The 26,656-nt window shown below is 45.0% G+C and overlaps 1 protein-coding gene across 1 annotated transcript in view; it reads right to left on the bottom strand.

Annotated features, from left to right (window-relative positions):
• PTPN7 (protein tyrosine phosphatase non-receptor type 7) overlaps positions 1 to 24,251 on the bottom strand; it is a 219,391-nt gene extending 195,140 nt beyond the window's left edge. The window contains exon 1 of the mRNA XM_078644166.1: positions 24,186 to 24,251. The gene's annotated coding sequence lies outside the window, so the exon portion shown is untranslated. The remainder of the gene's footprint in view (positions 1 to 24,185) is intronic.
• Positions 24,252 to 26,656: the final 2,405 nt, after the last annotated feature.

Consider the following 26,656-nt stretch of genomic DNA (forward strand, 5'->3'; position numbering starts at 1 on the left):
GAGAGGGAGGGTGGAAGAGAAATTGCTTGCTCAGGAGGGTGGTTATTCCCTGAGTGTAGTGTGTGTGTCTGGATTCCCCAGTATGGTAGGATCCAGTGGTGGCAGCTTAAATGTGTCCAGTGCATGAATTCCCACTCCCAGTTCCCAGAGTATGGTGCCTGGTGCTCAGTAAGAGGGTGACAGGTTGAGAGTCAGAGGCAGTGAGGAACTGTCTCACCAGTCTGGAGGGGAGCTCGCACGTGAGGTGGATGTCTGGCGGTGTGCTGGATGTCGTGCAGAGACATTAGAAAGTGATTCTAAAAGTAGTGGCTTGTGTATCTGATGATCCTGTGTAGGTGAAGAGGTTCATGTGTAGCCAAGCTATGTCCCATTAGGATGGTAGGGGTGTAGGGGCTCACGTCCTGTCTCAGTGGAGGCGGAGTGAGTGTGGGACGGTGTGTCCCACGTTAGCCCGAAACCCTGTCTCGGGGCCTGGAGGGTTCCCTAAGGGAGCGCCAGGTCAGGGGCCTAGGCTGTACTTACAAGTCATTTGAGGAGGATCTTCCTGTGTCTAGAGGACGGGGAGTTTCTGTAACCAGAACTCCGGCGGTCCTAGTTGTTGTAGATAAACACAGGAAAACAGATGGGTTCCAGGATACGGGTTTAATATATGGTACAACAGCTTAACACCCACAGGAAGACCTACGTCTTCTTTCAACCGCAGCCCAGCATCAATGTACGAATCCCCACAGACATTCCAATGACATCATGAGTTCTTATATGACATGTTATGGAATACCACACACCTCCCCCCCTTCAAAAAAAACAAAATTAAAAATAAAACTTAACAAAAAAAAATTTTACAAAAAAAAAACAATGAAATAGTTCAGAACCGAACAAAATCCTTGAATTTTATAGGAAGATATCTGACCCGCGAACTACTGCGTGATGCAATTGACCTTTGATTACAGGCAGTAAAAGCACAATCAGAATGATCCACATCAACCAAACTGTCTGCAATAATATCCTGATCAACATTCACAGGAATAACATTCTTAGTTGTATTTCCACCAACAGTAGAAGTATTAATGATATCATCATTGGTAATATTGTCAACATTAACATTCTTATTTAAAGACATATGATCAAAGGCTTCATGAGTACCACAAAGTTCAGATTTGTCCTTCACCATATGTGAGTCATTAGAGGGAGGAGAGCTCGGACTTGAGGTGAAAGAATTGGAATCAGTGGATCTACTTTCAGAAAAGTGTTTTAAGTCATCTGATTTACACATAGATATACGTCTTAGATTCCAAATTTTCCCATCTTCTACCCTAACTGCTTTGCTGAAAAGTTCAATAACTTTGAGAGGACTAGACCATCTGGGTGAACCTTTGCGGATTAGTCCACCAAACTTCACTCTCACAAAATCACCTACACTTAATTTGGGTAGACCCACATTATGCGCTGGTATACGGGACATCTTAGCCTGATATTTATTGACTCTTTCTCTGACAGACTTCAAATCCAATTCTAGATAATCACCCTTTTCAGTCCGCAACCACCAAGGCATGAGCTTTGAACCGGGCTTTCTACAGCGCAACATTTCAAAAGGTGACAAACCTGTAACAGTATTAGGGGAAAATCGATATGTTAATAAGGTAGCTTGGAGGGCTTTCCTCCAGTTCAAACCACTACGCACAGCTAACTGACAAGATTCTTTAATTACTCTATTAAAACGTTCAACCTGTCCGTTGGCTTGAGGAAAATAGTTGGAAACTCTTTTATGTTTGATACCACAACTGGAAAGGAATGATGAAAAAAATTCGCTAACAAATTGCGGACCATTATCCGTTACAAGTTCTTCAGGCAAACCTTCTCTGGAAAAAACTTCATTAAGAAAGTCGACAATTATTTCTGTATTTACCTTCTCCACAATTTTCAATTCCGGCCATTTGGAGAAGTAATCAACTAGAACAATAGCGAACATCTCTTTGCCTGACTGATAACTAAAAGGACCAATTATGTCTACTCCTAGTTTGCGCCACGGACCTTGAACAAACTCTACAGGAGTAGGGCTCACTGAAATGGGTTTCACGGATTTATCACTCAAGGAACATGGGGAACAATTCCTTACCCATTTATCTATCATGTTGTCCATACTAGGCCACCAGTAAAATTCTCTAATCCTTCTTTTCGTGGAAGACATCCCTAAATGACCTTCGTGAGCCAGGTCACAAATCATCTCACGTATGCCTAATGGGGGAATAATTTTATCATCTCTAAAAATCATTGCACCATCATCCATCAATTCATCCTTTACCTTAAAGAAAGAAGCTAGTTCACCATTGAGTTTCCTTTCTTCAGGCCAACCCTTGTTTAAGAACAATCTAACATCCTTCAGAACATCATCCTGTTCCCAAGCTTTAGTCCATTCAAGCTGAGAAATTGGTTTAGACTGTTTATCATTAGCAATGATATTAATATCGTACATGGTAAACGCCACATCACATTCTTCTGAGTGGTCTATTGTTGGACCATCTTTAATAGGAAAACGAGACATGCAATCTGCATGGACATTAAGGCGACCCGGAACATAGGTGACAACACATCGATATTCCTGCAATTTTGCAGCAAGCCTCGCTAGACGAGCAGTAAGAGTTCTACCTCCACCAGCAGATAACATAGTGACCAGAGGTTTGTGGTCAGTCCTTAGTGAAAATTTGGTACCCCAAATAAACTGACGGAAATGTTGGGTGGCCCAGGTACATGCTAGTAACTCCCTCTCTATTGTGGAATAATTTACCTCAGAACCACGAAGAGACCTTGAAGCATATGAGACAACATATTCACCTGAATTGTCTTTTTGCATTAAAACTGCGCCTAGGCCTATATTGCTGGCATCAACACAAAGTATACATTCCTTATTGACTGAATAAGGTTTGAGAAAAGGAGCACATACAATTTTCTTTTTAAGAGAATCAAAAGACTCCTGCTGGTCTTTTCCCCATTCAAATTTTGCTTGTTTCTTGAGTAGGGAGCGTAGAGGGTGTATTAACGTAGAGTAATTCTGAACAAATTTTCCATAAAATTCTGTAAGGCCAAGAAAGGATAATAACTGTTCTTTGGAAGTAGGAATAGGAGCAGACAAAATACTTTTGACATGGCTAAGTTTAGGTTTGATACCACTCTCTGAAATTTCATGGCCTAAGTATTCGACTTTAGACTGCCTAAATTTACATTTTGAAAACTTTAAGGTTAAACCTTTCTCCTGAATACAATTAAGAACAGAATACAAATTCAAATCATGCTCTTCACAATCTTTTCCAAAAATCAAGATATCATCTTGGAAAGCCACTGCGCCATTGCAGTTTTTTAGTACATCTCGCATTAGTCTTTGAAAGACGGAAGCAGCACTGGCCAGTCCAAAGGGCATCCTCAAGTATTGAAACATGCCCTCTGGAGTCACAAATGCTGTCAATTTCTTTGAGTCTTCATGGAGCTCCACTTGGTGATATGCACTCGCCAAGTCTATCGTAGAGAACACAGTGGCACCTGACAAAGATGAAATCAACTCATGGATATTCGGCAATGGGTGTTTATCAACCCATATTTCCTGATTTAGGCTGCGAAGGTCCACACAGAGACGGAGATCTCCAGAACTCTTGAGGGACAAAACTACGGGGGAAACCCAAGGGGAAGACTCAATAGGTTCGATGATATGTTTTAAAATAAGATCATCCAAAATACCTTTGAGTTTATCTCTGTAGGCTAACGGGACATTCCTTACCCTGTGTCTAACAGGCACTGCATTCTCATTGAGTATAATCTTATGTTTGAAATCTGCGTACTTGCCAAGAGTATCTTTAAAAACATTAGGAAATTTATTTTTTATATTGTTAATGAAACCAGAATTTCCCATATTGGAGAGTAAGTTTACCTCAGGTTCTATAAAACACACAGGGGGATTGGCATTGGGATCTAGTTTGATGCCTAATTCACGTTGGTGAGGCCAACCCAAAATAGCTACCCCTTTAGTGGCTACATACACCTTCCCATTGGTAACACGATCTTTCACTTGAAGTTTGGCCCAGAAGTACCCTTCCAATTCTATCTTCTTGCCTGAATAACCTCCTGGATGAATGTCTGGAACACAAAGCTCCCTATTGTCCCAGAAACTTTTAAACAAATCTAACCCAATGATGGAATATCGTGAACACGAGTCCATCATTAGCTCAATGGAGATGTTGTCAACCAAAATGGGATAAGAGGGAAATTCATCCAGTTCAACCTCATCCACGGAAAGGATGCAATTGAAACTATTGAGAACTTCCTCTTCCTCTTGTGAAATATAATTCACTCTTTGTGTTGAACGACAAACATTGCCAAAATGACCTTTACGTTTACATTTCACACAAACTCTGTCCCAGGCAGGGCAACCTTTATAATTGCCAACATGGTTGGAACTGCCACAACGATAGCACGAAATAATTTTCCTTTGGCCAAATCTGTTATCTGAGTAGGTTTTGACTTCATTTGATTTTTTCTCGCTATCTTTTCTCAAAACATTCCTGGAGGTAAGATTAGGGTTAGATTGGTTTTTAACTAATGACACTTCAGGTTCAGGAACAGAGGGTTTGATGTTAGAGCCTCTAATTTCTGATACAAACAACTCTGACTGTTCTATACCCTTAGCTATGTTAATGACAGCATTAAGAGTGGTTTCTGTTCCAAGCCAAAGTCTCTCCTGAATTTTCTTGCTTTTTGTTCGCATCATTATTTGGTCTCTAAGAACTTGTTCATAGGAAATTGTCTCGAATGAGCAATAACAGGCTAAAGAGCGTAGTGCCGATACATAGTCTTCAATGGACTCTTCTTGTTTTTGAATGCGAGAGTAAAACTTAAACCTCTCCATGACAGTGTTTATTTTCCTGCCAAAACGGATTTTCATTTGTCTAGTTGCTTTTTCAAAAACATCAATGTCACCAGCATCTTCAATTGGGGGAAGATTGTCAAATTCTTTAATTCCTGCCCCTCCCAAACAATGTCGCAAAAGTGCTAGTTTGCGTTTAGCTGAACACCCTTCCTTTTCTAGGACATCTACGTAAGCCATAAACATAGGAAACCATAAGTCCCATTCGATATTCGGATCTCCTGCTGTTTGTAAAAAATGAGGAGGGGCAGCAATGTTCGACATTTTTTTTTTTTTTTTTTTTTTTTTGATTAAATAGTTTGGATTGTTAAAGTTTGTGATAAAATGTTTTATAAGTATTTGGTAGTTATATTCCGTTATTGGGTAACTGCTCACTCGATCTGTAACTAAAATATTTGAAAATGTAAAAACCTGTGATGTCCGAGTAATTTCCTGTTTGCTCCGATGAATTTCGGTGAATTTCAATATGGCGGCACGCCTGTGACGTCAGCGCGTCTTTGGTGTCGAAGGTTAGGACCCACAATGCCAAGCGTTTGTTTCTGCGGTAGAGGGAGACGTGCGTCAAGAAATGACGAGTCGGGTGTCTTCCTCGAGCCGCGGTGGAACACTCAGCCGTTTTTGAAATGTTCAACGGTGATAGGTAAGCGGGTCGGGTGAAATGTTAGTAAACCCCGCTAAACAAGTCGGAAAGATAAAAAATTTTTACAGTCGAGTGGTATTACATTACCCAATCCGGTGAAAAGTCGTTATTTTGTTTTGAAGAAGGCTGGCAAACTTGTGAACGCTGTTTCGTCGTAATCCTGTTTCTTTTCAATTAGATAGTTGCTGATCCCGATCGTCGCCAGTTTTTGTGTTGTAGATAAACACAGGAAAACAGATGGGTTCCAGGATACGGGTTTAATATATGGTACAACAGCTTAACACCCACAGGAAGACCTACGTCTTCTTTCAACCGCAGCCCAGCATCAATGTACGAATCCCCACAGACATTCCAATGACATCATGAGTTCTTATATGACATGTTATGGAATACCACACTAGTGTTGGGCAGTACCGCTCCTAAGTGGAGGGTGCAGAAGTCCTGGTTCGCTGGGCATTTGAGGTTCAGCCTGACCTGGAGGGAAGGGCATCTGTAATCAGTGTCCTGACCGGTTGTTGGCTTCCAGGGGTACCGCTCCAAGGTGGGAGGGTGCAGAACTCTGGAGGGGGGTGCAGAGGAACGGTGTCCTTACTTCTGACCCCGGTGGGAGGAAAGTGTGTTGCTGATACGCCGCTGGCGTGTGCTCTGTCTAGCCGGGAACATACTGAGAATCTCCCTGTGATAGGGAGTACTGGAGGAGAGTGTGTCGCTGATACGCCGCTGGCGTGTGCTCTGTCTAGCCTGAGACATACTGTGCCTGTAATCGTGGAACTGGAAGGGGGTGCAGAAGGACGGTGTACTTCTGACCCCGGTGCAACTTAAGGGTGTAAATCCTAGGTTGGGAGATTAGGAAACTTCTAGGTCAAGAGGAACTCTACCAAAGTGAATCAGCTGAAGAGACCGAGGGGGCTGCCCTTGCTGTGTGTTCTGGGGCCCGCCTGCAGTTTGTTGTTTCCACTAAGGTAGAGGAGAGGGGACTTTGCTGTGTGCTGTGACCCCCCACCTGCTTGAAGAGGTGAGGTGCCGGGTTTTTAGGAACCCGGTTGTGCCAGGGGGTAGCACCCGAGGACCTCTGAGTTCTCCCTTGTTCCGGACCACAGAAACACGGAGTCTTCTAGTTACCGTCAAAGATCAAGTTTTATTGGTAGCTACCAAGTAACACGTGTCCCAGAAGTACACCACACGGAGTGTAGGTTCTCGGGAGACTGTTCGTTTTTACAGAACCAGTCGTCTCCTTATATACAAAAATAATAGCTGCAAGCAAGAATTCCTGAGTTTATGATATGGCTATACACATATTTCTACAATAATACAAAGAGCGGGGTCATGTAAGCAAGCCCATATTTTAGATGTCCAGTTTGTTGATAGATTACCCAGTTAGGCCTGGAACTTCCATCAGATATCGATGAAACCTTAATAAAGAAAGGTACAACCCAGTCATAAAACTGGCCATAAACAAGGAATGTGGACAGGTGCATGTTTGCAGAAAGCATGGTCTGTATGTCGTGAATGGTTTGTGGAATGTTATGTATTGATGCTATCGTACTCGGCCACTGGGCGAGGAGCTGCCCAAACAGGTTTGGCCGAAGGCAATGGAGTCAGTTGGGACAGGTCAGGGGGAAGTCACGAAAAGGTGGACGTGTCCCTCTTGATCAAGCTCGACCTTTAATTGACTTAACATGAGGGCAAGATGCAAGATGGATGCCGTTCACAAAATGGAGTTTAAGGGATGTGGACGGAAACTACGATTTTGGGGTGTTGGCAACCCTCGATTGTGACGCAAATACATAGGAATGATGTCCTAATTATTATCGGTTCATAGATACCAAAATCGTCTCGGTGCGTTGAGGTTTTGTGACACGGGTATTGGACCTCGATATCGGGAAAACACCAGGGTCCGGATTTTTTGAGAACCACAGACCCTCCTTTTGCCCTCATATAAGGCAATAACTCATGCTAATCTGAGTCCAAATCGGTATGAAGAAATTCGTGGAGATGTTGCTGTAGCATCATTCTGTTACTCAGCTCGTCCTGTGACACAGGCTTCCGTACACACGAGGTAGCACAGAGGCCACATAGTGCAGGAGCACACTGTATACATAGGCAAAACATGAACAGAAGTGCCAAGGTCATCCCAATGAAGATCAAAATTTTCCATCCCCAGGCAGTGATCAGCTCCCAGAACCACCCCAGCAGGGACCAGTCCCCTTTCTCAACGTGAAGGGAACCAGATATTTCGTGTAGTTTGGAGATGGCCTGGTATACTGTCGGTGCGTTATCAGGGATGAATATGCAACAACTGGATTGGATGACTCTACACACACCACCACGATCGGCGAGTATGATGTCTAAGGCAATTCGGTTCTGAAGGGTCATAAGTCGATCCGACTGAAGCTCGGTTGTCAAATTGCCAAGTGCTCCGGCCGTCGTAGTCACGGCGGATTCAACTATCCTCGATAACTGGCGAATATTTCTGCTGTTCACCATAGGCCCCCAAAATGGCAGAAAACCCTTTGCGAAGTCAGCGAATTCCTGACCCGCGGTGTCGTCTTTACTCACGACACCCCTAGCTGTCCTTGTCCGATGGTAATCTGCTCTGGCCGTGTAGGTGGGAGGCAGCAGAAATGAGATAAAACATGTACCTGAGAAATCAGGGGGCAACCACGTGTAGGCTTGGTCGTGGCAAACGAAATACGTGCCTTTGGCTGCCAAAAGTATAGGGGAAGTTCAGGAAGTAAATACATATGTTTCCGTGCAAATGCTCTTTCCTAACTGTGCTGTGGGGTCCCTACCAATACCCTGTAAGCATAAGTGACCTCGGTGGGGCACTATCCAAACTGGGCGGGATTTCTTTGCTGCCTGGCTCTTGACCAGGTAAACCCCATGTTTAGTCACGTTCCGACGGGTGTAGGGACTGAGTTCATCTTTGGGCATTGTCAGATATATGTCGATATCCCTACTCATATTTCTTATCCCTGCAATTAGTGCCTTGTTATTGGAATCGCTCGCAGTGGAACGGGTCGGGTATGGTTCTAGGGCGAATAGGAACATGGTCTGGAAAGCCCACAGAGAACCATAGTAGCTGAATGGCAAAATGAAGTATGGGATCCCCTTATCGGTTGTGTGTGGCATAAGTCCGCATATCCAACAGTTTGATATGTTCATTACGGACTGGTGTTGGTGTAGGAGCTGAATGAAAGAATTGTTTACAAATTTGAGTCTTCAGGCAGACTCGTGTTCAGGTAGAGGGTGAAAATAGTGTGGAGAAATAGTGGGAGGAGATGGTGGCTGGGTGTCATTCGAAAAGGTAACTTTAAATACGAATAGAGTATAACCAGTAAAAAACACAAGTATGCTACATAACATTAAAACACATAGTATCAGGAAACTTCTTTTGGACAGTATTGTGCATAACTGTTTTCCGAAGTTCGTGAGTCTGATAGGTCTCTCTACCCTTGGAAACTCCATCCTCTAGTTGCTGCCCGCGGTGGTTGATTGATTCTCCCAGGGAGCGCGCTCTGCTCAGTCCGGGGTAACTCCCGTGGACCAATCAGAACCGTGGACCTAGAACTTCCCAGTTGCACTCCCCAGACTTCAACCGCGACCCTAGCAGCAGAACCGGATGGCGGTTCGAAAAATCAAAAATGAGCTAGTTCCCCTGGGACGAGAGAGCTGAAAAATCAAAAAAATAGTTCTTAGGGGAAAAGGGAAATCACATTAGGTCAATCGTTTATTAGTCTCTTTGTTTAGACCGCAGGTCGTATCGTCGTTTCCCAGGTATGGTGTGGTCTTCAAACAGCGTCTCAGGTTCGGTAGCGTCCAATTGCATAGACGGTGACACAAGTCCTTGTAAAATATGATCACTCTCCTTTTCGGTACTAGTTTCTTTCAAACGTGCATCGCTGAAAGGGATGAAGCGAGGTACGGATTCGGTCTCAGAGTTGGCAAGTCCTTTGTTGACCCACCGGTCGTATGGAAGGGGTAGAGGGACCCGTTTGCAGTGGGTCCCATGTACCCAATTCTTCTTGCCTTCCCCCCGAACAGCAGATCTCGTTGAAAGCAGCACTAGGTGCGGTCCGGTCCACCTCGGCTGTCCGTTGTTGGTGCGCTGGAAATTCCGCACCAAAATCCACGAACCGGGCTCGATGAGGTGACCTGGATCGTCAGAGGCTGGTGGAGAGGAACTGTGAACCTGTTGGTGTAAAACACGCAATTTAGTTGTCAATTCGCACAAATAGTCAAGTAGTACGGGGTGTTCTATCTCACTTAGTTTCTTGGGTCTTGGCACGCCCCAGACGTTGGCTGGGCGGCCAAACACGATCTCATGGGGGCTAAGTCCTAATCTGGAGTGGACAGTCGTCCTGGTTGACAAAAACGCTAGAGGCAGGGCGTCAGGCCATTTAAGACCTGTACTGGCTTGGATCTTGGCTAGTTTGAGTTTTAGAGTGCCATTGTAGCACTCTACTAATCCAGCTGATTGGGGGTGATTTGCAGCGTGGAATTTTTGGTGGATGCCTAAACACTCACACACTCTCTTCATCACGCATCCTACAAATTCACTTCCGTTATCACTCCAGACAATTCTAGGCATTCCGAACCTCGGAAAGAACTCTTTGACGAGTGCTTTGGCAGTTGATAAAGCGGTATTGTCCTTAAGGGGGTACGCTTCCACCCACCTTGAAAAGGCGCAGACAACAACAAGCACATACTTTAGGTTGTTGCACCTCTCCATGTGGATGAAGTCGAGCTGTAAAACCTCGAACGGGTACGTTGGAGGCGCAAAATGACCAGCTGGAGTTGGGGTTCCCCTACCGGGATTGTACTTCAAACACACCATACACTTTTTAACCACATTCTTTGCATATTTTGGGATATTGCTATTCTGCCATACTGGGGCCAATAGTTTACAGATTCCTTTCGAACTGATGTGCGCAATTCCGTGAGCCATCGTTACTACTGCAAGTACGTATGCATTAGGTAATAGCCATCTCTGGTGTTCTGATAGTTCGACCCAACAACCATTCGCATCCAATCTACCTGTGCTTTCTCTCCATTCATTCACCTCGTTCTCAGTTGCTTCGGCTTGTATCGATTTTACGCTTTCAATGGTGTCTTCACACATTCCCACATCAGTAGTCCATCTAGCGGGACCCATAACATACATCCGACTCATTGTGTTCCTTGCAGTTTCTTTCGCAACCTCATCTGCCAATGCATTTCCGCGGCCAACATCATCCTGAATCTTTTTGTGTGCACTGCATTTTATAATGGCGACTTGTAGGGGCAAGGTGAGTGACTCAAGGAGCTCATTAACTAGCTGGCCATGTTGTATCTTTGTACCATGGGACGTAAGGAACCCACGTTCACGCCACAATCTCCCAAAACTGTGAGCCACACCAAAGGCATATTGGCTGTCAGTGTACACATTCACTCGCTTTCCTTTCGCCAACACACATGCTCTAGTAAGCGCAATCAGCTCTGCAGCTTGTGCAGAATTGTGGGAAATGCGTGCAGTCTCTACAATGGTGTGTAATGTCGTTACGGCGTATGCTGTGGTCGTATCACCATTCGGCAACTTGAAACATGAACCATCAACCCATAAAGTATCATTGCATTCGGGAAGGGGAGTGTCCTGTAAGTCTACTCTCCCTTTTGTCTCTTCTTCTGTCCTGAAACAGCAGTCATGTTTGTCAATCTTGTCTGTCTCTGTCGGGATGGGTAAGAACGTAGCGGGGTTGAGTGTATCACACCTCTTTATGTGGATGTGACTTGCTAGCAGGGTAAGTTTGTAACTGGATAGTCGAGCGCTAGTAAGATGTTGTGTCTTGGTCCTATTTAGCAAAATGTCAACTGCATGCGGAACCATAACGATCAGAGTGTTATTCATGACTAATCCAGCAGACTGTCGAATGCAGACAGCTGCTGCGGCGGTTGCTCTTAGACAACTTGGCAGTGCCTTAGCCACTGGATCCAGAGTTGCCGAAAAATACGCGCATGGGCGCTGTTTGTCCCCAAAGTGTTGCGTTAAGACTGATAATGCACAACCTTCCTTTTCGTGGACATACAATGTAAAAGGCTTACTGTGGTTGGGGTTTCCAAACACAGGGGCCGAACACAATGCATCACGCAACTCGTGGAAACTCGTCTGACAATCTTCAGACCAAGGCATAGGATTAGGCGTGACTTTGCGGAGTAGTGCCAGCAAGAAGGCTCGAACCTCTCTCTGTGTCCTTGGGGCACTTAGTTCTGTAATTGCCTGTATTCTTTCTGGTGTCAGTCTCCTTCCCTCCTTCGATAAGATGTGACCTAGGTAGGTTACTTCTTGTCGGCAAAATTGCAGCTTTGAAAGGGAGACTTTGTGCTTCATGTCACATAAGTGACGCAATAGTAACAACGTGGCTTGTTTGCAAATCTCCTCAGTGTCTGCGGCGATCAGTAGATCGTCTACGTACTGGATCAAAGTTGACCCATCTGGCAGCACAATTGTGTCTAGTTGTGTTTTCAGTGCCTGACTGAATATAGATGGGCTTTCGCAGTAGCCTTGAGGAGCGCATTTGAAGCGGAAGCTTCGTCCTCCTAAATTGAAGCCGAAAAGGTCTCTACTCTCTTCGGCGATCGGGATGCTGAAGAAAGCGTTCTTCAGGTCAATCACCGAGAACCAGTCTGCTGAAGCTGGAACCATTGTCAATAAAGCAGTAATGTCGGGGACAACTGGAAACTGTGGGATAACTACCTTATTTACCTCTCTGAGGTCAATCACAAATCTATACACAGGGGGCTGTGAAGGATCAGTACGTTTTAAGACCGGTAAAACTGGACTGTTACAAACGTTCCCTGTTGTTTCTTCAATAACATCTTTATCGATCAAATCATAAATGATCGTTAACAACGCCTTCTCGCATTCGTTAGATATTTTGTATTGGGGAATACGCGGCAATCCGACGTTGGCTTTCAAAGTTATGACATACGGTGTTATCTCCAAACGACCTACGTCATTGGAACCATTAGCCCACAGTATATCAGGAAGTGATGACAATTCGGTTGGAATACCTTGTTTCGACAAATACATTGGAGAAATGACTTTTTTCCCTAAGGTATGTTGTACTCCCGAGGGAGAACAGTACAAAGTCGCATACAACCTTTTTAGCAAATCCAATCCTAACAAATTTTCACCGCAACCTGTTGTAAGAATGAGGGGTGCTTCTAATTCACAGGGGCCAACAAAAAGTGATATAGGACTAGAGATCGGGTTTCTAACAGGGGCGCCAGAGAAGCCTACTGAGACATTCATTTCGCCAGACAAAGGTGCGCCAGGAAGTTTTGAGTGCATAATAGAACTTTTCGTAGCACCAGTATCCAGCAGAAATGGCTCTGACACTCCTGAGGTAATTACCTCGACATAAGGTCCATCCTGGTCTACTGGAACTGAAACAACTCCCTCTCTTTGTCCATGGCTGTCCTAGCGATCATTACCCTCATTTTCGTGTTCGGTGTAATAGTCGTCAGCATAGTACTGAGCTGACCTAGACGATGCGTTATTCTGTTGGTCAAAGCTATTCATGGAATTCTGAGGCGGAAAAGAAACTGTGTTCTGGGAGAAATTTCCACGGCCCCTACCTCTGGGGGCATGTTGAACACCTCTCCCTCTTACACCTGAAACACCGTTTAAGCGTCGCGCAAGAGCCGGACAATTACTCCTAAAATGACCCTCTTCCTTGCAATACGCACATTGATTCGGGCCATACGGAACACGCTGGTGGGAAGACTCGTTTCCTTGCGCGTCTCTAGAATACTGCTTATTCTGTTGATAATTGGGCTGGCTAGCCATACGAGGCGGATAGGCCTGTTGGAGAAGAACTTTAGTTTTTAAATCTTTCGTCTTTTTGTCTGCCTTGTCTAGCTCGTCTTTGCGCCTGTTTTCGTAGTACTGAGCTGTTGCTAGAATCTGCGCTGACGTAGAGACAGCCCAAGCACTCTCTGAATCTTTTAGTTTAGCACACAGTTCGGGAAGCAGATTGTGTACAAACGTGTCTACAAACAATCTTTGGCCACCCTCGGTAGCCATATCCTGACCACTATGGTCAGTGAAAGTTTCCTCAAATCTTGTGAAAAAGTCAGACACATTCTCGTCTTTCTTCTGCTTGCACGCCGATAGCTTGTCCCAGTTTACGCGTACTTCAGGCATAATTGTCTTCATGTACGCAATAATTCTACTGGGAAGTTCAGCTATTAACGGCTCAGGCTTGAAACCACCGACTTGTCTAGCATCTGTAGTCGCAATGTTTGCCCACGAGTCACCTAATTCTTGGTCATGATCTGTATGACGTATCTTACTCCATAAAGGATGTGGAACAACGTTCCCAAACAACATGTCTATATCCGCTAAATTCATTATACATGAGCTGGCAGTTTGGGATAACTCCTTATAATACCCAGTCGGGTTTTTACGGGGATCGGGTAGCGTCTGCTTGAGTGCTAAAACTTCGGATCTTTTCCAGGGGACATGTACCCATACACGCTGGAAATGAGGCAGAACCGGTGGAACTGCAGTTGCGTCACCTTCCCTCCAGACCGGAGGAACCTCTCTCATGGGGTACTGTCTCGCTCTTTTCCTGCTGGATGTACCACTGTCAGAGGATGACCCAGAATTACCACCCGTACTTCTATGTGATAATAATATCTCAACTGCTTTTTCAACGTCGGGACCAACTATCATCGTACACTACACAACTCTTGCTGGTTGGTCTTCTGACCATTATCTACCAAATCCTCACACAGAAAAACACACATCTGCTCAAAGACGTATCTTTGCGTTGGTTCATCCCATTGACGGAAAACGTTCATGACAGACTCTACATCATATCTTGCTGTGTCCATAGCCCAATTTCGTGCTAACTTATTCAATGATTCCCTTTCCTGATAATCGGGCATTTGGCTTCGTAATTGTCTTCGTTCCGTGTTAGGGGTCGTTTTAGGCGACCGAAAAAGTGGTGAAGGAAAGTTAGTAACAATGCTGGCCATTTTATGCCAGACGGAAGGTGAAAGTGGGGGAATAACTGGTGGTAGAACAGAGTCACGCAAAGTAGAAACAGAAATGTTCGTAGAACGAGTATCAGAGAGACTAGAAGATGTGCTAGGCGAAATTTTAGAAGGAACAGTAGGAGAAGTAGATGTGATCGGTGAGCCTTGAGGAGGCTGCGCCAGAGAAACAGGAGCCAGCTGAAGAGTAGCCGGTGAGTGCGGTAAAGGAGCCTGTATAACAGCTACCAGAGGTGCAACTAAAGGTTGCGGAGGTACTGTGGCATTTTGTGCATAGGGTGGAGGCGAACTTAGCAAATGAGCCATTAATGGATCTTTCTCACGCTCTTTTACTGTCTCTCGCTGAAGAGATGGCAAAACGGGATAGCATTTATCTATTGCCATTTTACGTTGCCTGTGCAACTGCTCACTTATTTGATCCTCTTCGTTGTCTTTAAATTTTATCGCGGCTTGCATTACTGAAATACCTCTTTCCCTCTTATTCTTCTTTTCTAATTTAATTTCCTTCTGTTTGGCCTCTTTACGCCATAAGCGGAAAGAGTCAAACATCGCCGGTCGGGCTTTCTTCTTGAATAGTTTGACCTCTAGGTTATCTAAAACTTCTGAGTCTAAACTACCATATTGGGGCCATTTTAAAACACCATCCTTGCGGGTGTATTTTATCCATACTTCGTTATATGTTATAGGACCTACGCCGTGCTTTACATAGAGCTCATACGTTGGAGTTCCAATTGGAGGAACCGGACAAGATTCCTCTAATCGGGAGTCCTTACTACAACCAAGACAAAACAAGTTTCCAAGTCTGCTAAAACCAGGCATCTTCGCTCACTAGTCTAGCTTCAAACTTCAAAGGATTATCTGTTACGATATATCTCGTGAAAACACGAGCCCTTCGGCTTTGGGGCTTGCAAGTACCAAATCAAAGCGTATCTCAAGGATACCAAAAACTAAGGACAAACTAAGGACTGGGAGACGCTCCACTTATACTTAACTGAAGTATTTGAAGATCTGTGACGTCGCTAGAAGACTCGTCTATCGTTTCGCTCTACCAAGGATCACTGGGTCCAAAACAAGGCGATAGTCAGGGCAGCAGTACTTCGTAGCCGTCGGGATGCGGGGAACCTCGCAGCAAAGACCTTCGGAACCACGTCGCCATACAGGGGTCGCTGAAGTGGCTGGCCGTCCTCCAGAATTTTCACACGAAGCTCCTCACGAACATCTGGCTTGGACCGTCACCGCTTGATATCGCCCCGAGTTGGGCGCCAACTGAGGTGCCGGGTTTTTAGGAACCCGGTGGTGCCAGGGGGTAGCACCCGAGGACCTCTGAGTTCTCCCTTGTTCCGGACCACAGAAACACGGAGTCTTCTAGTTACCGTCAAAGATCAAGTTTTATTGGTAGCTACCAAGTAACACGTGTCCCAGAAGTACACCACACGGAGTGTAGGTTCTCGGGAGACTGTTCGTTTTTACAGAACCAGTCGTCTCCTTATATACAAAAATAATAGCTGCAAGCAAGAATTCCTGAGTTTATGATATGGCTATACACATATTTCTACAATAATACAAAGAGCGGAGTCATGTAAGCAAGCCCATATTTTAGATGTCCAGTTTGTTGATAGATTACCCAGTTAGGCCTGGAACTTCCATCAGATATCGATGAAACCTTAATAAAGAAAGGTACAACCCAGTCATAAAACTGGCCATAAACAAGGAATGTGGACAGGTGCATGTTTGCAGAAAGCATGGTCTGTATGTCGTGAATGGTTTGTGGAATGTTATGTATTGATGCTATCGTACTCGGCCACTGGGCGAGGAGCTGCCCAAACAGGTTTGGCCGAAGGCAATGGAGTCAGTTGGGACAGGTCAGGGGGAAGTCACGAAAAGGTGGACGTGTCCCTCTTGATCAAGCTCGACCTTTAATTGACTTAACATGAGGGCAAGATGCAAGATGGATGCCGTTCACAAAATGGAGTTTAAGGGATGGGGAAGGAAACTACGATTTTGGGGTGTTGGCAACCCTCGATTGTGACGCAAATACATAGGAATGATGTCCTAATTATTATCGGTTCATAGATACCAAAATCGTCTCGGTGCGTTGAGGTTTTGTGACACGGGTATTGGACCTCGATATCGGAAAACACCAGGGTCCGGATTTTTTGAGAACCACAGAGGGACTGTGCTGTGTGCTTTGTACCTCAGAAGTGGAATCGTTTCCAGGTGGTAGACCAGTGACGGAGTGAGGTCCTGATCTGGTAGGAGAGTTGTGTTCTGGTGAATGCTTCCCTGTGGGGGTTATTCCTTCACCCTGACTGGAAGCAAGGGTCCCTACTTGGTCTAAGGTACTTACCTCTGCCAACTAGAGACCCCCAGTTCTAACATTGGTGGAGTAGAGGTAGGATCGGGCATTCTTGCCGTGACCTCTAGTCAGCCTGAGGGTGTGGTCCCTAGGTTGTAGGATCAGTGGTAGTGTAGCTACCCTGAGAGAGAGAGTGGAGATTAGCTATTGTGTGCCAGGGGCTTCTGCCCCCACTCTGTGGATTGGTTAGGACCTGTGATCTTTGGATGGCCTAGGGCCTGGTCCTGACTGTGGATGACTAGTGTGTACCAGTGGGGTATCCTAGTTGTGCCAGAGAGCTTTTGGTGAGGGAAATCTATGTGGGTTCAGAGTGGCGAAAAACTGGAAGGTCCCTGCCGTGCAGGCCCGTGTCCGTGGGTTTTGTCGCCAAAGCACTGAAGACCATCAGTGTAGTGATTGGTCTACCCTGCGTTTTGGCTGGAAGGGGGATGTGTTGGACCCGGTCCTTTGGGCAGGTTCACCCCGTGACTTTTTGCTTTTTCCTAGCCTGTTTTTGGAACCTGGGTTGGTTATTTTAGGCCTCTGCGCACGTCTTCACTGTGGTACAGTGTAAAGTGCGTGTGCTCTCTGGGTATGGATGGTGAGCGCCCTGCCCTCCCATAGGAATGACTGGGGAATATGTATGCCCATGGTAGATTCCTGATGCATGGGGAGTGCAGGGTCGAGTTTGATATGTATGAACTCGTGAGAATGAATGCTGCAGAATGGTGTATGCGGCATGGCTGTGTGTAGTCTAAAAGCGCCACTTTTAGAAGTTGGCATATTTGTGTCGTGAGTCTGCTGGCACGTGATTGGCTGATGGGCCTGACCCTGGATGCCTGGGCCTGCTGGTAGATGGAATGTCTGGACAAGGGGGGTCTGAGTCAGCTGTAGATGAAAGGCCCCCATCTGCTGTTAGGGAGGGGAGGAAAGAGCTCTGGTGGTGCCGTGCCTGGCAGCCCACCCCTGATGGCTCTCCCTCCTGATGGCCCCCTGTCACCTCTGACCTGAGGCTGACAGTAGAGGGAAACCAGATACACCCAGAGCTTAGGGCTCGCTCACACAAAGACTTCAAAGGACTTCAAAGCCTTTTCTGTGTATAAGAAGGGGCCGTGTTCCCTTCCAATTTGTTCTTGTTTTCTGGACTTGAATCTAGCAGGGGTGGGCGCTGCCCAGCCCCTGGATGCCTGGACTCCTGGGGGGACCCCTCTGCCCTGCCTGGGCTGAGGGGGGGACTTGGCTTTACCCCTGGGAAGCTCGGGGACCCCTGGCAGCATGGAGAAGCTGCATTTTCATGGGGAGAGCGCTGGAACTGTATTCCTAGTGCCTGGAGGCGCTGAGCTTCCCCCTGAGCGCCTGGGAGCGCTCTGCCTGTGGTCTAGCGCTTTGGGAGCGCTTTATTGCCCCATAGCGCTTTAGAGCGCTTTATTTTGATTATTGCGCTGAGGAGCGCTTTGCCCGCCCTGGCGAGTGCCTACCTCGCTTACTCTTAACTTTATTTAACTTCAGCTGCCCACGCCGTGATTGCCGCTGCCCGGGGGCCTGAAGGTGCCCAGGAGCCGCCGTTCGCCTGTGCCCGGCCGTGGACGAAGCCACGAAGGGGTGGCGACCTGATTGGCCGTCCCTCGGCAGGAGCCGCGCTCTGTTTGGCCTTGGCAGGAGGCCTGTCCCCGAGAGCCGCGACCTGATTGGCCGAAGAAGCTGCGCGTCAGAGGAGGCTCGTCCCGAAGGCCGCGCTGGGATTGGCCCAGCGCTTGTGGACGCCTGGGGGAGAGTCCGGAGTGGCGGCGAGGCAGAAAGATGGCCGGTGACCAGGGCTCCCGTGTGTCGAGGGAGCCCTGCAACGTGGGGAGAGAGAGCAGCTGAGAGTGCAGGCGGGGCTCCGTGGTGGAAGAGGAGCCCCGCGCTGCCCAGAAGAAGAGACCGCCCCGCGTCGGAGTCCCGGTGAGTCTGGGCTGAGGGCCGGGCCGAGGAGGGCGGAGGAGAAGGGGGGGGCGCCGGGACACATGGTCGGTGTCCGCCCCCCGGTGGCGCGAGCTCGCGCCCATTGCCAGTGCGAAGCCACGAGGGCTTCAAGGGCGGCCCCGGTAGGCAGTGGGTCGCCCCAACGTACGTGGAGCTCTGAGAGGCTCCAATGCCGCTTTGATATTTACAAGCCTGCAAGGCTCCAGGCGGCATACTCGTGTTTACGAGCCCTGAGAGGCTCCAACGCAGGCCATATTTGTTTAAGGAGTCTAGATGGCTCCTGGGACACCTCGGGGCATATTGTCGATGCCCGTCCCCTCCTGGGCTTGTGTAGTTCTGGTGCCAGTGAGAGCACCATGGTTGTTTAAGAGCCCCAGAAGGCTCCAACGTTGGGCACGAGTAATGCCAGAGCCGGTGTGGCTCCAACGTGGACATAGGTGCGTGTAGAGCCTGTGTGGCTCCAGCGTGGCGCAGTTCGCGCCTGAGGGCCAGTGAGGGCCCTGGCGCAGTGTTGATGATTCTCCAGCTGCCCAGCAATTAGTGGGCAGCTGCACCGTTTAGGCGCAAGATGGAGAGTGAGTCCCTGAGAGGGATGGAGTTGGCACAGAGGTGCCCGGCCAGTCACAGCTGCGCAGCACTTAGTGCCAGCTGCAGCGTTTAGGCCCTTGTGAGTGTTCCCAGGGGCCCAGCAACTAGTGGGCCCCTGCATCGTTTAGGTCCCTGACATTGAGACTCAGGGCGTTCTAGCCCCAACAAGGTCAGTTGGCCTAGGGACTGCCACAGGTGGTGGCTTATGTAGGTTTTGCGCAATTGTATGGTTCTTGCACCTCTGAATGTGATTTCTTGCATCATGTCTTATTCCTGCACCTCTGAATGTTTTTAGACATCATGTGACTATTGCGCTACTGTATTATTCTGGTACCTCTGAATGTAATTTTATTGCATCATGTGCTTTATTCTTAACACCGCTGAATGTGTAGGTTTATGCATTATGTGTTTTTCTTTACTACTCCTCTGAATGTATATTTATGCATCATGGGTAATGTGTTCTTTCTTAGACCCCTAAATGCTGTGTGATACTTAGGTGGTTGTTCTTTTTAGTACAGGTGGTCCTAGTGAGGTCCTGGTCCCCTGCGTGACAGTCTCCTAAGGGTTTAGGGTTGCGTAGGGAGTACTTACCTGTTCCCAGTAGTTACTGGATGTGATCTATAACTGTTACTTTGTGTTACAGTGATTTTATACACTTTTATTCTAAGTTCTATAGGTACTATTTCTATTTCTAAAAGTGCTGATTATGACAGTGGCCCATGTGGCCCTGTCCTGTGTAAATAATCCCTTGTGAATATTGCCGTGCCAGTTGGCACAATGTACATGTGTGATTTCTATCTGATATGTTTTGACAATACAAAAGTTATTTTAATATAACCTTGTGTGGAGTCTCTTTTGTGGTGTGCCTAGAATGTTGTTGCTGTCGTGCGCTGACGCAAATGCTTTACACATCGCCTCCGAGTTTAGCCTAGACTGCTCGCGCCATGCTACCTAGAGGGTGAGCAGGGGTTATCTTGGCGTGTGACTTCCTTGCCCTGACTGGAATGGTGGTTTCTGCCTGGCTTTGGCATCAGCCTTGGCCTACCAGAAATAGCCGGTTTCCAACACCCAACATCAAAGTAAAACGGCAGTAATGCACCACATTTATCAAATATGGTGCATCCCTGTCCTTTCCTTCCCCTGTGCTAGCGCTGTTTCAGCAGCCTAGCACCAGCGCATACGGTGCAAGAGTGCCTGTGTCGTTGGCAGGATTATTTAAATTCAGGAATGAACACCTTCCAGCACCAAAACAATCTATTCTGCAGCACACATAGAAAGTGGAAGAAACGAGGAGAAGTAAAGTTATTTCTTCTTGTTACACCTCATCTCTGGAGGTGTAAGATTTTGGTGAATCCCCAGGTTTAAAGGGTCTTGTAAATCTTGGTAAGTTTCAAAATCCATGGGTGTTGCTTGGGAACATCCACTGCAACGCCCATGGAATGCTTCCCTAGCACAGAGTAGGGCAACTCAATGATTTGCGCTGCATTGCCTTACTCCATATCTATGAGCCCATTCAAAGCCACGCAAAGTGGCTTTGCGTGGCCTCACATATTATTTCAAGGTTTGTCCTGCTGGAGCATCACAAAAAGTGATGTTACGGCAGCGCAATGGTGGTGGATTGGCCTCATAAGTATGCCCCTTAGTCTTAATCGGTGTTATGGATGATATGACAGGTTCACCTTCTAGAATCACAAAAACAAATAATCAAGGGTCTTGTACTGGTGAGTCAGAATCAGTCATGACAACAGTGCCAAGCTCCAGATTGGGTGAGCCACAGACAAGAACAATAAAGCACTCAGCCAGCTAAAAATAAAGACAACTTCAAGGCAGGCCACTGAGAAGGTGGTAGCAGTGCAATATCTAATAAACCCCCGAATCAGAGATCAGAGGTTTGGTTGGTGTAAGGGTATGGGGTTCAGAGGGTCAAAACCGTGAGGCGGGAATCTGGGAAAACCATGGCAAATTGTGGCTGTATGATTACACATATCTTGCATCCGGCTGCCTATTTAGACAGGCGGAATGGCCAGAAGGTTATTAAGAAATGGGCTTGGCAATGAAGGTGGGGGAAAACATTTATTTTCTTTACTGTTTTGGACAAATATGCATACGCTATTGTGCTCCTGTGATAGGATTTTTCTTAATCAGCAATGTTAAAATATATGTCAAAATCATGGCTGCACGCCTGAGCAGGATTGTTGCAAAAAGGTTTCCGTGATCTGTGGGCTCCCCCCCCCTCCGCCCCCCCGCCTCGCACGGCCCCACCCCACTGCCCTACCGCACTTACCTGAGCCGGTCACAGCTGAAACCCTGTATAGAAATGCCACAGCTAGATGGCATCTAATTGGGACAGAGTCTAATAATATTAGATTTTCCTTTGTCACATGGCAGGGATGTCCCGGTTCTCCTCTGCTATTACCTCTGTCGAGCTTTTTCTACAGAGAATATTACAAAATGACGAAAGAAAAGCACCTGTGTTTGATGGCTATGCACCTAAGCTGCTAGCTTATGTTATTGATGTGGCAATATTGACTATTAATCCAAATACAGCTATAAACAACATGGAGAGGTAAGTAGCAGAGTTTGAGATAGTCTTGGGATACTAGCTCACTAACAATAAGACCTAGATCATTAATAACAACCACTTGACGGTAGTTGGTAATAGAAGGACTGAATGTGTTATGTACCTTGGGGTAAAAATATCAACTTCTTTTGGGCAAATCTTTACACTAAATTCAATCCATTATTAAGCAAGAACATAACTGATTTGAGACGTATGAAGAATTTACTTTTAGCGGTCAGTGCCCATTGTAATATTATAAAAATGTCCATATTGTCTAAGATATTATATCTGTCTAGAGCAATTCCATTGGAATTTGGCACGAACTGCTTTCAGAAGTTAGATGTTGCTCGTAGCAGTTTTGTGTGGGAATATAGAAGAACAAGGAGAGCTATAATTTTTATTAGGCTTCCACTTGGAAGTGGAGGCTGGGCTCTCCCTAAATTTAGATATTTTTATGCAGCAATGATACGACTTTTCAGATATTCAATTGCAGACAAGAGGTGTTCAAACAACTTTCCACTTTTTTTGATACCAGTGTTATATGGATATACTATAAGTAAAGTTACATTAGACTTCTTGTTAAATTTTACGGACAACGTTATTTTTAAACAAAATAAAATTCTATATAGTTGTGGCCACTATAAAATATGGACAAAGATAGCCACTTTAAAGGAGATCACAAAATACAGCCTCCAAACCCCCCAACGGGATCCACTGATTTTTCCTGCAATATTCCATGACAGTTATTGTCAAGTATGGGAAGAAGCTGGGGCATGCAAATTGTGTGAGATTTGTTATATATGGGCAACTATGTGCTTTTAAGCTTCTGCATGACACATATAATCTTAGGAAACAGAGCTTTTTCAAATATCTTCAGAGTTAAAATTTTTTTAAGAAAAGTGATTGGAATCAGATTCTCTGATCTTCAATTCCAGTAATATGGCCATTGTTATTTGGGGTGGGGATAGAAATTGCAGCTTTGTATCGTCACTTCTCTGATATTGACTATGATAATATTAATAAACAATCAGTAAAATGTTTAGACAAAAGGACCAAAGCAGCAGACCTGGTCATGCACAACGATTCATTTGTTTCCCAATTAATGGTGGTGCAAACACTTCTAACATCCGCTGCCGTAGGATGCGTAATTTACAAGAATATTGAAACAGAAAAAGAAGGTGCACTCTAAGAAAAATCAGTGTCTGGAGTTGCTTTTTTGTATAAATTCTTCTTTATTTTGAATTTCTTTCAAACATCAAAGGCACAGCCAACGCGTTTCGTTCCACTCTTTGCCTTTTGGAACTTCGTCAGGGCTGTAATAATTATAAACATATATACACACATAAATATTCAATTGACAAAACCAACAAAAAAGTAAAAGTACAAGATTTTTACAAAAAGAAAAAGATTACATTTATACAGTTATATTGCACATACAAAAAACCCAAGGAGATACAAACTCAAAATAATACACCATATTTAAAAAAGGGGAGACCGCTAAAGTTGGTTAAAACATTTCTAATGTAGCCAGAACATCTTTCCAATATGGCCAGAACAAGTGACTGCCATAATTGCATTGATATAATTTTTAGAAAGCATCATATATGTTGAAAAGACTGTCATGGTTTGCTGCCTTTCTACTATTGTTAAATAAAATCATATCGATTAAAGGAAAATCGGACAAGTGTCGTAATGACCGTAGATAATACCATGCTCCTAGTGAATACCTGTTTAAAAACATTTACAAAACTTGCAATATCTTTTGAAACATACATAATAAGATATATACAGTAGAGCAAGTCTAGATAAAGTCGTAATTACATTGAATTAATGTGAGCAAAAATGAATACATAGAAGAGATCAGTTAGTATGAGGGTTTTATCCTAATAATGGATTACCCCCTAGTCTGCGCAGAACAGACTTGAACAAACAGAGGGATAGGATATTCCGTCCTAGGTCTTAAAGATAGGCCATAGTCACGAAGAGTAACGTGTTGCCCTAAATGGATCCCCTTTGCCCTAAATGTGAATTAAGAACACTGAGTTGGGGAAACCTCAACAAAACATTAGTGAGAAAGGGGGGAGATCAGTGTAGGTATATCTACAACCACCAAGATATAGAGGCTCAAAAAGCCAGTTGTGCTTACCAATAGACAATAAACTTGAGACTTCAAAGCAGTGAAATTCAGACTGCCACACAGTTCCACATATTACGCTGTGTAGGCCGGACGTGCGTTCTAAACAAAAAAGAGCGAAAATGTATAGTAATTAAAACATACAAAAATCAACCCATTAGTGGCCCATAAAGATAAAAACACCATGAGCCAAGGGATCTCGCGTCCATGTAACAATAAATATTAGTGACCATCCTTTCCAAACATATTATCTAAACAACCGTCCATAGTAAGCACTTAAGGTAAGTTAGCTGTTTTACGGCTCCATGGTCCCAAACTGGGAACCATGTTATGACTGTACAGTGCTACTGCTCTCGCTCAATGTTTATCTACCTCATAAATAAGGATAGCGTATATCAGCCTGTGGTTCCTGGGGTGATCTTGTGTTTCACGCAGAAAGATTGAGAACCTATAGGAATCGCAAACAACTCAAATCATTATATAGTTAAAAAACATTTAATTTTCAGAACGTGGCAAAAGCGGAAATTTAAATCACCAAGGATGGCACCGATTGTCATTTTTAGTTTCAAGGAGCCTACTAAAACGAGTTTATGCTGTAATGAGTATAAGACTCAGAATGAGAGACTACAACGTCGGAACTTAGCGGATTGTTAATATGGTATGTGGTTAATGGCCTCACGCCCTAAATAAACCGAATTAGCATAGGGAGTTTGATAATATGAAAACAAGTAAAATGCAACCGTACCCGTTTACAAATAGTGCCAGCCTCTGTTCGTTTTACAAACGTCGAGGTTCCCCGAAATAAAGTCACAGACCAAGTGCTTGTGAGCAGTACCGGAAATTTGAAGTACAACGTGCCGAACCTAGGATAACAGTTACAAAACCCCATCAAAATGTATAGTTAGAATGGTTAGAATATGAAAACAAGTAAAATGCAACCGTACCCGTTTTCAAATAGTGCCAGCTTCTATTCGTTTTGCAAACGTCGAGGTTCCCCGAAATAAAGTCACAGACCAAGTGCTTGTGAGCAGTACCCGAAATTTGAAGTACAACGTGCCGAACCTAGGATAACAGTTACAAAACCCCATCAAGATGTATAGTTAGAATATCAATAAGTATCAAGGAGTTCCCTCCCGTGTCCATGTCTTTAGAACATACCTGTGATAGGGTGTCGGCTCTCAGACCCTCGGCGTGTGCGGCGTTCAGCGAGGGAAACGTGTGAGCCGTTCGTTTATAAAGGGATATAGTAATTGCACACACCTGTGCACCTAGTAGCGAACGACCTCAGCACGTGACAGGGTCCTGGTCGGATTAAGACGGCGAAAGAACGCCATCTTAAAGTGGTGATTCTAACCATAAACATACCGCCAGAACAGGAAAGTTATTTTTGGAAATAAGAAAAAGGTACATTGAAGAGTTCACGGGACGCACTGGTACTGGGACGTCTACTAAGTCATCCAACAAGTCAAATCCGTTATAAAATGCTCGTCTCAGCACATGACAGTGTACATTTCGGATTCAGAGGTTGCAAAAGCGCCATCTTAAAGTGGTGTTTTTAACCTAAACATACCGCCAGAATGAGAGAGTTATTATTAGGAATAAGGGTATTGTACATTCCAAAGTTCCCAGGAATATAAAAATTTTTTTTTATATATAATACCGCTAGCGAGTCAAATTTGGTGTAAAAGTTCCCGGGACACACTAACGCTCGAAATATTTTTATAATACATTTAGCGAGTCAAATTCGTTGTAAAAATGCTCATCAATTATTAACTTAGTATGGGGAATATTTAAAGGGTATTCAAAAAATTTTCCTTTTATATATTTCAAGGATGGATGTGGCAGGCTTAAAAGGATGCGTTTAACATAATACAAGCTATTTTAGCTCCCAGGATTCCAAAGGAAAGGTATATCCGATCCCGCCAAATATTTCTATTATTGTTATATTTATTAAGGCCATCTCACTACAGTAAGTGAGAGGAGCCTACTAACTGCCCCATAGTAAAGACAATAACATTATCACAACACATGAATTGAAAACATAAATAGGATACAACTGTCCCATGATAAAGACAATGACATATTATCACGACACATAAATAAAAGAACAACATATGGGCATGTCATGACATATATAGTGGGTTGCCATGCAGTATCTATATTGAGAATGGCACCATTTTACAGTTTAGGTGGTATCTATATATGTTAATCATACGAGACATATCAAGTACATACAGCACTACTCCAGAAAGAAATGAAGTTCCCTGTCCGTATTATGCCCCATCTGAGTGGCCCTAAGGCGACAAATCCATTTTGCCTCCCTTTGTCGTAGTGCCAACTCACGGTCCCCACCTCGGTTATCCTGTGGGATATGATCAATTCCCAAAAACCAGAAAGTTGAGTCCTCTGGATGGTAGTCTTTGTAGTGCATGCTGACCGGGTAGCGGCTGTCCTTATTAATGATCGCCCTACGGTGTTCTTGG

The sequence above is a fragment of the Lissotriton helveticus genome, chromosome 5_1, assembly GCF_964261635.1.
Source record: "Lissotriton helveticus chromosome 5_1, aLisHel1.1, whole genome shotgun sequence".
NCBI classification, from domain to species: Eukaryota; Metazoa; Chordata; class Amphibia; order Caudata; family Salamandridae; genus Lissotriton; species Lissotriton helveticus.